Raw genomic sequence first — 12,167 nt, 5'->3', positions numbered from 1 at the left:
CCAAAAATAAAAAGAAGCAGAGTCAGAAGTGTGTCCTTGACTTTGGAAATTAGAAGTGATATTGATCAGGAAGGAGGAGGACTAAGAGATAGTCCATAGAAAAGCACTATTGTTACAAGCGGTGAACAGATATGGCAGGATATGGGAGGTGTAGGCTTTTCTCCCAGTTGAAATCCCAGAGTTTATATGGTCAAATGGCACCCCACTCACCACTTGATTTTTTGCCTTTTGATGGCCATAGGGGCTTGATTCTCTTGCCTCTTTCACTGTCACCACCCACTCTTCTACACAGTGCCACCCCCTGCTTGTGCCTGCTGCCAAACCAGCTCTATTAATTTGAATTACATAGATACTTCCCCACTTCTTTGTTACTCTGCCCAGCTCTGAAGAAATGCATAACCTCCACCTAGGGTTTTCATAGTATTTCTTTGTTTGGTGTCAGTAGTGGGACTTGAACTCAGAGCCTGGGCACTGTCCCCGAGCTGTTTTGCTCAAGGCTATCCCTCACTCTACCAATTGAGCCACCAGTTCCACTTCTGGCTTTTTTCTGTGAGATTAATTTGAGATAAGAGTTCCACAGACTTTCCTGCCCTGACTAGCTTAAACTGCAATCCTTAGATTTCAGCCTCCTGAGTAGCTAGGATTACAGGAATGAGCCAGGGGTACATAGCTAGCATCTATATTTTTTCTACCCTTTTGTGTCATTTTTGATGTATTTCTGTGAATAAATTCTAGTCCTAATTTTATAATCTATCTTTCTCAAATGTGGGTTAAAATAGTTTAACTTCTGTGTGTGTGTGTGTGTGTGAGAGAGAGAGAGAGAGAGAGAGAGAGAGAGAGAGAGAGAGAGAGAGAGAGAGAGAGAGAGAGAGTGTGTACTGGGGTTTGAACTCCGGGACTCTTGCTTTCAATTGGCTTTATCCAGTTGAGGCTGGTACTCTACCACTTGAGTCATAACTTAGGTAGATCTGAGACTTTTTTTTTGTCGCTCGCGGGGCTTGAACTCTGGGCTTGGGCGCTGTCCCTGCACTCCTCAGCTCAAGGCGAGTGCTCTACTGCTTGAGCCACAGTGCCACTGATCTGAGACTCTTGAGTAACTAGAATTATAGGAGTGAGCCACTGGCACCTGGCTTTTTTGTTGTTGTTGTTGGCCGTGGGGCTTGAACTCTGGGCCTGGGCGCTATCCCTCAGCTCTTCAGCTCAAGGCAAGCGCTCTACCACTTGAGCCACAGTTCCACGTCCAGTTTTCTGAGCAGTTTATTGGAGATAAGAGTCTCTCAGACTTTCCTGCCTGGACTGGCTTTGAACCACGATCCTCAGATCTCAGCCTCCTGAATACTAGGATTACAGGCATGAGTCACTGATGCCTGGCCAATGGCACCTGGATTTTATTCTATATGTGTGTGTTGTGTGTTTGTGTGTGCATGTGTGCAGGTCCTGGAGCTTGAACTCAGAGCTTGGGCACTGTCCCTGAGCTTTTGTGCTCAACAATAGTGCTCTACAACTTTGAGCCACATTTTTGGTTTTTTGGTAGTTAATTGGCAATAAGACTCTCACAGACTTTTCTGCTTCAGCTGGCTTGGAACTTCAATCCTCAGCTCTTCTCAGCCTCCCCAGTAGTTAGGAATACAGACACGATCCTGTAAGCTGGATTTTTATTGTTTATTAGACGTTATACTAATGTGCTTGACACAAATGATCTGATTTATTCTACACAATAAATATGTAAGTTAAATGCTGTTACTATTTTCATTTTGCAGAGGAAAGTGAGTCTAGAGTTATTAGGAGTCATTAGTAGTCTGATTCAAGAACCTATATAAGTCATCTCCACTCTTCTGGCTTTGTTTTCTTCATTTGTAAAAATCAGAATGTTGTATTAGCTGATCTCCAACTTTTCTCTGTCTCTAAAATCCTACTTCCAGTGATTTCCAATGTGAGTACAATACCCTACATTGCCATTGTGGCCTTAGACTTCCCTGAGCTAGGACTTCATATCCATATAAATTTGACCCTAGAGCCTGCTACGCCCCTTCCTCCCCCCACCCCCGCCCCGCCATGGATAACTTGCACAGTGCCTCATCATTCAGGTGTCTTTTAATCTTTCCTATGGACTTCTAGGATTCTTGCCTTTGAAAGTTATAATAGCACATTTTTTTTTTACCAGATTTCGTGTGTGTGTGTGTGTGTGTGTGTGTGTGTGTGTGTGTGTGTGTGTGTGTGTGTGTGTGGTGTGTATGCGTGCAGAACATTGGTGCTTGAACTCAGGTACTCGACAAGATCTTTGAAATTTATTTGCTCAAGGATGGTCAATCTACCACTTGAACCACAGCTCCATTTCTGGCTTTTTGATAGTTATTTGGAGATAAGAGTATGATGACTTTCTTGCCCAGGATGGCTTTGAACCATCATCCTCAGATCTCAACCTCCTGAGTAGCTAGGATTAAAAACCTGGACCATAAGTGTCTAGCTTACCAGAGTTCTCTACCAAAGAATTTTTGCTAGAGAGATTTGCTGGAGAGTTACCTATGTTGAAAAAAATCAGGAGAAAGAAGGGGCTGGAGATATAGCTTAGTGGTAGAGTGTTTGCCTAGCATGTGTGAAGCCCATAGGTTCAAAACAGAGCATTAAATAAAAGTCAGGAAGAGTTTCCAGTACATGAAAAATACTTATATTCCAAAGATACAGGAAAAGAGCTAGATATGATAGTTTATATGTTATATGCTCATAATTTCATAGTTTGGATTGATATGTTCAAAAAAAGATCAGAAGAAATGCCAAAAGGAAAAATATGCCAAAAAGTATTAACAGTGTTCTTGTCTCTCTCTTTCTTTTTAAATATTTTTTCCCAAGTTGCTGCAACTCTGTGTAGCTTTTCTCCCTTTTTTGGTGCTGGTACCAGGGCTTGAACTCAGGTACATGAGTTCTTGCTCAGCTGTTTCCATACAAGACTGGTGCTCTACCACTTTAGCTGCGCCCCCACTTCCTGTACTTTGTTGGTTAATTGGAGAGTTTCCAAGACGTTCTTACTCTGGAGAACTTAAACTGGGACAACTGCCTTATATTTTGTCTCTTTCTTACTGAAAGAAGATTACAAATGTTATAAAATTATAGGAATAGAAAACCAGGGGCATAAAAAGGAAGAATAAGCTACTGTGAGATGACTGAGCATTAAATACACCTTTTGGGTAGAGTGGGAAATGCAGTAAATTATACAAGTCTTGTTATCAGGAAGAGGGAAGCAGAGCATTCTTCAAGAGAGATAGAGATTTTCTTATTTCTGAATTCTTTTCTCCCCAAATTGAAAAGACAGGGCTAGAGCAAACATTTAAAAACCACCCAACACTTACAATCCCATTGCCCTCATGCAATTTTTCTTTCCCTATCAGCTTTCAATCCTTGTCCATAGACACATATAATTTTACATTGTTTCAATTAGTCTATATACCATTCTGTGTTCTGCTTTTTTCGTGAACATATCATAAACACATTTTTCATATTTAGTCTTTCATAATTATAATTTTTAACAGCCACATAATGGTCCATTGTTGGCATTGAATTCCATAAGAAATATCTCATGTGGGATTAACATAAGGGACCATGTCCTCAGTAACAGTTTCATAACATACACAGAAGAGATTTCCATATTACTTTCTCTTAACTACCCTGGCTAAAAGCCAAGGGCGTAGTACTAAAACACTTCTGCAGGGACTGAGCTCAGATGGTTCAGGCATGTAACCTTCTGGTGTTCTAACTTGATCTGAGGACACAACTTAAAATGCCACCTAAAGGAGTGGATGGATAGAATGTCCCTTACAATATATTCCATAAATATCTCTTCTCACAGTCAGCCTTGACAAGACCTCAGAGAGACCAACTACATTTGTTGTCTGATGAAGGCCAGGGGTATTGCTATGTACCGTTGTTGACTGGGGCAGGATCCATATGTTTTGGAAGCCAGATAGACAGGTGGTCAGGTCACAGGGTTACCAATCTGGTGTGAAAGTTGAGAAGCGTGACTAGTGTTGTTGCTTACAGAGAAGTTTGTCTCATATCCCCGTGGATGTGGGGTGCAGGTGAAATCAAGTTTTTCCATAGCAAGGAGCTTTGGATGTGAGTTCCACACCACAGAAGAGGGATTTTTGATTTGATGGGTTTCAAAGCTCATTACCAGTCATGTGACCTAGGCCTAAGAAGGAAAGTTTCAAAATATTCCAATGGGATCTCTGGTTTTACAAACTGTAGTGTCCCATTGTGCCTGCCAGTATAAATTAGCTGCAGGATGAGGTTTTACATTGACCAATTGGATTTTGGAAACTGTCACCAAAGATGATTACACTTTTTTTTTTTTCATAACTAATGTCAAGCTGTTATTTCTGGCACTAATATGTACCACAGCCAATTTCCTCTTAAGAGCTGCAACTAATATGTGATAATATAACTATGTCAGCAGCACAAAGTCAGATTTGCATTTCATCAGCTTTGGGGCTTGAAGTTAGGCCTGGGTGCCATCCCTTAGCTTTTTTGCTCAAGGGTAGTATGCTACCAGTCAAGCCACAGATCCACTTCTGGCCCTTTGATGGTTAGCTGGAGATAAGACTCTCACAGACTTTCCTGCCCAGGCTGGCTTTGAACCTCCAACCTCATATCTTAACCTCTTCAGTGGCTAGGATTATACTGGCACTTGGCTAAATTTTTTTTTTTGGGTCCGGTTGTGAGGCCTGAACTCTGGGCCTGGGCACTGTCCCTCAGCAATTCAGCTCAAGGCTAGGGCTCTACCACTTGAGCCACAGCGCCACTCCCGGCTTTTTTCTTATGTGGTGCTGAGGAATCGAACCCAGGGCCTCAGGCATGCAAGGCAAGCACTCTACCACTGAGCCACCTTCCCAGCCCTTGACTAAAATTTTTAAAATAAATATTGCACCAAGAAAATGAAAAACAATTTTAGAAATAGAAAAGAAGAAATTAATTGCTCAAAATCCTACCCTCTAGCACAACTATTGTTAAGATTCCCTTTGTTTTCTCATTTTTGCATCTATATTCATATTGCATACACCAATTTGTATCCTGTTTAATAATTGTAACATATATGATTATAGTTTTCTTTTAAAAACTTAGACCAGCACAGAATAAAAGTAAAATCCCTTTGAACCTGTACTGTATAGACCTTTCCTTCTTTCTGAAATAACTACTGTCATGAGATTGATCAGTATTTTTCTAGAACTTCACTCTTTGTGCAGTTCTGGGAATCAAACTTAGGGCCTTATGCATACTAGGCAAGTACTCTACCACTAAGTAAATACTCAGCCCTCAGACCTTTATATTTACATAGAAAAATGTAGTATTATTTTCTTAGTCTGTTTTCTGTGGCTATATTTATAATTTATAATTACATATAATTTATAAGTGAAAGAAGTTTATTAGGCTCACAGTTCTTCAGGCTGGAAAGTCTATGATCAAGGGATTTGGGGAGGGTCTTCTTGCTGCCTCACCTCAATATATATCAGAGGGCATCACATGGCCAGAGACCACTCAAGAGGGAGAGAGGGAAGTAACCTATCTTTCCTAAGGAAGCCTCTCTTATGGTAAAAACAAAACAAAACAGAAACAAAAGAACCCCACTCCCATGGGCTGGGAAGGTGGCCTGCCTTGCATGCATGAAACTCTGTGTTTGGTTCCTCAGTACCACATAAACAGAAAAAGCCAGAAGTGGCACTGTGGCTCAAGTGGTAGAGTGCTAGCCTTGAACACAGAGAGGCTTAGGCACAGTGCTTAGGCCCTGAGTTCAAGCCCCAGGACTGGCAAAAAAAAAAAAAACCAACAACAACCCACTGTTGCTGGGACATTGGTGGCTTGTGCCTGTATTTGTAGCTACTCAGGAGGCTGAGATCTGAGGATCACAGCTTAAAGCCAGCAGGAAAGTCTGTGAGACTCTTACTTCCAATTAACTACCAAAAAGGCTGGAAGTGAAGTTGTGGCTCAAGTGGGGGAGCACTAGCCTTCAGTAAAAAAGCTCAAAGAGGGCTGGGAAGGTGGCTCAGTGGTAGAGCGCTTGCCTAGCATGCATGAGGCCCTGGGTTCGATTCCTCAGCACAACATAAGCAAAAAGAAAAAAAGCCGGAAGTGGCACTGTGGCTCAAGTGGTAGAGCGCTAGCCTTGAGCTGAAGAGCTGAGGGACAGCGCCCAGGCCCAGAATTCAGGCCCCACGACCGGACCCAAAAAATAAATAAATTAAATTAAATTAAAAAAAAAAAAGCTCACACACACACTCCAATATAATGGCTTCAGTCATTGTCTTCATGGACTCATCTTCTCAGAGGTCTCATCTTTATTATTTCTTTTGTTGGTCATGGGACCTAAACTCTGGGCCTGGGCACTGTCCCTCAGCTCTTCAGCTCAAGGCTAGCACTCTACCACTTAAGCCAAAGCACCACTTCCAGCTTTTTCTGCTTATGTGGTGCTGAGGAATCGAACCCAGGGCCTCATGCATGCAAGGCAAGCATTCTACCACTGAGCCACCTTTCCAGCCCCTCTCTTTGTCCTTTTTACATGCTGTTCTCTTATAATTAAGTCTCCATTTTCCTGGCCTCTAGATTGGGTTATTGTACATGGCCCAAGTGGTAGAGTGCCTGCCTAGCAAGCATGTGGCCCTGAGTTCACACTGACAAAAGAAAAATGAATTACTATACCGAAAAGACAGGGTATTGCTCAAAAACTGTTCTTCCTGGGAAAATAACGATAATGAAATCAAACCATGTAGAAAGTCATCTGAATACCTTCACTTGACATTTTATAAACTAGAATCCTTCATCTGTCATTCCACTAGCCCACTAAAAGCTTTGAGGTCTGGGAATGTGGCTTAGTGGTAGAGTGCTTGCCTAGCATTCATGAAGCCCTGGGTTCAATTCCTCAGCACCACATAAACAGAAAAAGCCGGAAGTGTGGTGCTATGGTTCAAGTGGTAAAGGGCTAGCCTTGAGCAGAAGAAGCTCAGGGACAGTGCCCAGGCTCTGAGTTCAAGCCCCAGGACTGGCAAAAAATAAAATAAAATAAAACTTTTGTGGGTGACAGAGTAGGGCATGAACTCAACAGAAAAAAAGCACAAACATCTTACAAATAGCATCTTAACTAGTTAGTTCATTGTATGTCATAAATGGGGTTTAAACCCAAAGACAACTGATAATGCATTCTTGTTTTCTATAAATGCCTTTGGGACTCCCTGAATCCCCATCCAAATCTGCTTTATCACCCACCAGAAGGTTCCTGGCTGTCCCAAATAGCCTGCAAAATCTATAGCTCACATAGATAGGCACTTGGTTACGCAATTTGCTCCCAGAGTAGGCTCCAGAATGTCCAGATCTAGTGTCCAGTTGATCTTTCCTGGCAGTATCAGGCAGATATGACAGCACATGTGTGTTGAAGATATACAGCCTGTACCCTGGACACTACCCTGTGTAGTCTTAATATAGACAATAATAAAATAGCATAAAAAGATGCTAACTCTGCTTCTAGCTCCTCTTTTTTATATGAATCCCAATGTAAGAAAAGTCTACCTATCTTCTTGTCATTCCATTCCCCCTCCCATTTCCTGTTCTTTTATGTTTTCTTTCTCTGATCTCTGCTTAGCCCTTTTCTCCCTCTGCTTCTGGCAATTCCCACTACTGATCCCCTTTTTTCTTCTTTTCCTGGGGCCTCCTTCAAGAAGATCAGGCACTCACTCAGTAAATCTGTAAGTGGTATCAGGCCATTAAGATATAAGTTAAAGAGAAAACAGGCTTAAATGCAGTTCTGTTTTATTTTTACTTGTGATTGCAATTTGGTGAGCTACCTAGTCAAAGACTTTCTATTTTAAACTTTAAAGAAACAAAGTCCCTATCCCCTTATACAAGTAATAAACTACATGTGTATATTATAGAAAAAAATGTAGAGAATGAAGTATGTTCCTACTTTAGAGAATAAAGGAAGATCCTACTCCTTAAAACTACAGTTACTACTTTGGTATTTCTTTCCACTTTTCTCTCTCTCTCTCTCTCTCTCTCTCTCTCTCTCTCTCTCTCTCTCTGTCTGTCTGTCTCTCTCTCTCTTTCTTCCTTTCTGTCTTTCTTTTCTTTCTTTCTGTCTTTCTTCTTTTCTCTCTCTCTCTTTCTCTCCCTCTTTTTTTCTTTTATCTTTTTTCGATTGTGGGACTTGAATTTGGGGCCTTGGCACTGTCTCTGAGCTTTTTTTGCTCAAGTCTTGTGCTCTATCACGTTGAACCACAGTTTCACTTAAGGCTTTGTGGTAGGTAAGTAGAGAAGAGTGTCACACTTTCCTGTCTGGGCTGGCTTAGAACCTTGAGCCTCAGATCTCAGTCTCCTGCGGAACTAGGCTCAAAGACTTGAGCCACTGACACATGGTGCTCAGTTCTTTTCTTTTCTTTCTTTTTTTTTGGGGGGGGGTCCAGTTGTGGGGCCTGAATTCTGGGCTTATGCGCTGTTCATCAGCAATTCAACTCAAGGCTAGCACTTTACCACTTGAGCCACAGCGCCACTTCCGGCTTTTTTTCCCCTTATATAGTGCTGAGGAATCGAACCCAGGGCCTCATGCATGCAAGGCAAGCGCTCTACCACTGAGCCACCTTTCCAGTCCTTTTGTTTTGCCGATCTTAGGGATTGAACTCAAGGCTTAGGCACTGTCCATGAGCTTCTCTGTGCTCAAGGGTAGCACTCTACCACTTGAGTCACAGCACCACTTCTGACTTTTTCTGTTTTTGTGGTGCTGAGGAATTGAACCCAGGGCTTCATGCATGCTAGCCAAGCACTCTACCACTAAGCCACATTCCCAGCCCCCACAGTTCTTTCCTTTTTGTCAGTCGTGGGGCTTGAACAACGGGCCCAGGTGCTGTCCCTGAGCTCTTCAGCTCAAGGCTTGTTTCCTACCACTTGAGCCACAGCGCTACTTCCAGTTTTCTGGTGGTTAATTGGAGACAAGTATCTCATGGCCTTTTTTGCCCTGGCTGACTTTGAACTGAGATCCTCAGATCTCAGCCTCCTGAGTAGCTAGGATTACACATATGAGCCCTGCTGCCTACAGTTATTTTCTGTATGAATGAATTAAAAGTATCGTAATCTCCAGGCATCTGTTGATCACATCTGTAATCCTAGCTACTCAGGAGACTGAGGTCTGAGAATCATTGCTCAAAGCTAGCCCAGGCAGGAAAGTCTCAGAGACTCCTATCTCTAATTAATCACTAAAAAAAATGCTGGAAGTGGAGGTGTGGCTCAACTGGTAGAGCATTAGTGTTGAGCAAAAACCAAAAGCTCAGGAAAACTGCTCGAAGCTCCAGGACTGGCACAAAAAATTACCATAATCACATTATACATAAAATGTGATCTTTTTTGAGTGAACACTGGTTCTGGGGTGTGAACTCAGGGCCTGGGCACTGTTGCGTAGCTTTTTTTTGCTGAAGGCTGTTGCTCTCCACTTGTAATTTATTGCTTGTCAATTAGAGATGAGTTCCATGATCACCTTTACAATAATTTAAAATAAATAAATAACATAAACAATAAAAAAGTTTAAAAAACGAGTCCCACAGACTTTCCTGGCCAAGATGACTTCAAAAATGTGATCCTCAGATCTCAGCATCTTGAGTTGCTTGGATTACAGGTCTGAGCCATTGGCACCTACTATAAAGTTTGTATTCTTATTTCCTCTCATTTCACATATAAGCATGTTTTCAACTAATTTCAGAGGTCTGTATGTCATTTTAGTGCCTCTATAATAGTCTATCAATTATACATATCATAGCCTTATAATTCCCATATTGTTACTCATCTATCTTGAAGAACTATTAAAATGAGAATTTCCATAATCATTAAATGTTAAAATTCAGTGCAAAGCACATAATGATTGTCCCAAAGCAGTAATCAACCATGTAAACAGCGTAGATAGTTCAATGAAAAGTGTAATTTTCAACAAATAATAAATTTCATAAAATTAAAGAGTATAATAATAATCAATTTTAAGCCACGGTTAGGAGACCCTGTCTTGTGATGGCAGCTTGGTGTAGTAGCAAGAAAAACAATTTGCGGGAATCAGACATTCTTTCCTTTGTTCAATAAATATTCATTGAGTATCTAGTATATAAATATATTAATTAAAAACAAAATACTTGTCTTTGTGGAACATATAGTTTTGTAGAGTTCACAGTTAATCATAGAAATAATTACATACAATGTGATAGAGAAAATATGACAGGGGATTGTAGGTGTACAAAAGTATCTAACTTGAACTTGGAGAAATCAGGATGTTTTCATGGGAAGGATAATAGGAGATAGCAAGCTAAAAATAGGGAAAGACTAGAGAAGAGTCTGAGTATTCCAGACACAGCAAATAACAAGCACAAAGACAACCTTAGGAGAAAAACTTTTCCCTCCCTCCCCCTTCCTCTCTCTTTCTCTTTCTCTCTCACTTTTGGTTCTGGTCCTGGGGCTTGAACTCAGGGCCTAGGCACTGTCTCTGAGATTTGTTTTGTTGGTCATGGGGTCTGAACTCTGGGCCTGGGCACTATTCCTCAGCTCTTCAGCTCAAGGCTAGCGCTCTACCACTTGAGCCACAGTGCCACTTCCGGCTTTTTCTGTGTATGTGGTGCTGAAGAGTCAAACCCAGGGCCTCATGCATACACTGCAAACACTCTACCTCTGAGCCACATTCCCAGACCCTGTCCCTGAGATTTTTTTTTTTTTTTGTTAATCATGGGGCTAGAACTCTCGGTCTGGGTGCTGTCCCTGAGATGTTCAGCTCAAAGTGAGCACTTTACCACTTGAGCCACAGTACCACTTCCAGTTTTCTGGTGGATTATTGAAGATGAAAGTCTCACGGATTTTTATGCCTGAGCCGAGTTTGAACTGCCATCATCAGATGTCAGCCAGCCTCCTGAGTAGCTAGGATTACAGGTGTGAGACACTGGGGCCTGACCTTTTTTTTTTTTTTTAAACTCGTCAAGTGCTCCACCTTAAGCCATAGCTTTTTGGTGCTTAATTAGAGATAAGAATCTCATGGACTTTCCTACCCAAGCTGGTTTCAAACTGTGATCCTCAGATCTCAGCCTTCTGAGTAGCTAGGATTATAGGTGTGAGCCACAGGTGCCCTGCTGAGAGAGAATTTTTTGTTTACACAAGGTTTTGCTGTTACCCAGATTAGCCTTAAACTCCTGAGCTTTAGCTATCCTGACTTAGCCTCCTAAGTGGCTGGGACTATAGGTGTACATCATCAGTAGGCTAGGCAACAGGCTTTCTTTTATCTGAAGATGTCTTTATTTTAAACTTCATTTTAAATGTTTTGTTTTTGTTGTTGTTGTTTTTTGGGTCTGGTCATGGGGCCTGAACTCTGGGCCTGGGCACTGTCCCTCAGCTCTTCAGCTCAAGGCTAAGGCTCTACCACTTGAGCCACAGCACCACTTCCAGCTTTTTCTGCTTATGTGGTGCTGAGGAATCGAACCCAGGGCCTCATGCATGCAAGACAAGCGCTCTACCACTGAGCCACCTTCCCAGCCCTGTTTTTTTGTTGTTTTGAGACGTGTTCTCACAGTGTAGCCCAAGCTACTCTACTATGTACCCCAGACTGGCCTCAAATTCAGTTTTCCTGCCTGTCCCTCCCAAGTGCTGTGATTAAAGGTTTGAACCATCATGCCCTGCAGGATTTTCTATTTATCTTTGGTTACCAGCAGTTTGATTATGATACAAGTAGGTCCAGTTTTCTCCATATTTATTCTGTTTTAGATTTCCCAGCTTGACTGTGTAAATGCATGTTTTTTCCCCCTAAGCTTGAGAAATATTCAATCGTCCATTTTTCCAAATGTATCTATCTGTACACTTTCCTACTTCTGGTATTACAATCATAAATTATTTATGTTGTTGTGTGTGTGTGTGTGTGTGTGTGTGTGTGTGTGTGTGTGTGTGTGTGTGTGTGTGTGTGTGTGTGTGTGTGAGTAAAACTCAGGGCCTTGTGCATGTTAGGCAAGCACGTTACCACAAAGCTATATCCTCAACCCACAATTACACAAAGGTTGGCTCTTTGGTATTGTTCTGGAAGTCTAGTAGCTTTGCTCATTTTTTTCTAATCTTTTTTTTTCTTTTTCAGATTATACATTTTCATTACTGTATCTTCAGGTTGCTAACTCCTTTGTTAC

The sequence above is a fragment of the Dipodomys merriami genome, unplaced genomic scaffold, assembly GCF_024711535.1.
Source record: "Dipodomys merriami isolate MVZ:Mamm:240054 unplaced genomic scaffold, mDipMer1.0.p SCAF_3, whole genome shotgun sequence".
NCBI lineage: Eukaryota > Metazoa > Chordata > Mammalia > Rodentia > Heteromyidae > Dipodomys > Dipodomys merriami.
The sequence above is the reverse complement of the archived record's forward strand: the minus strand, read 5'-3'. Positions refer to the sequence as shown.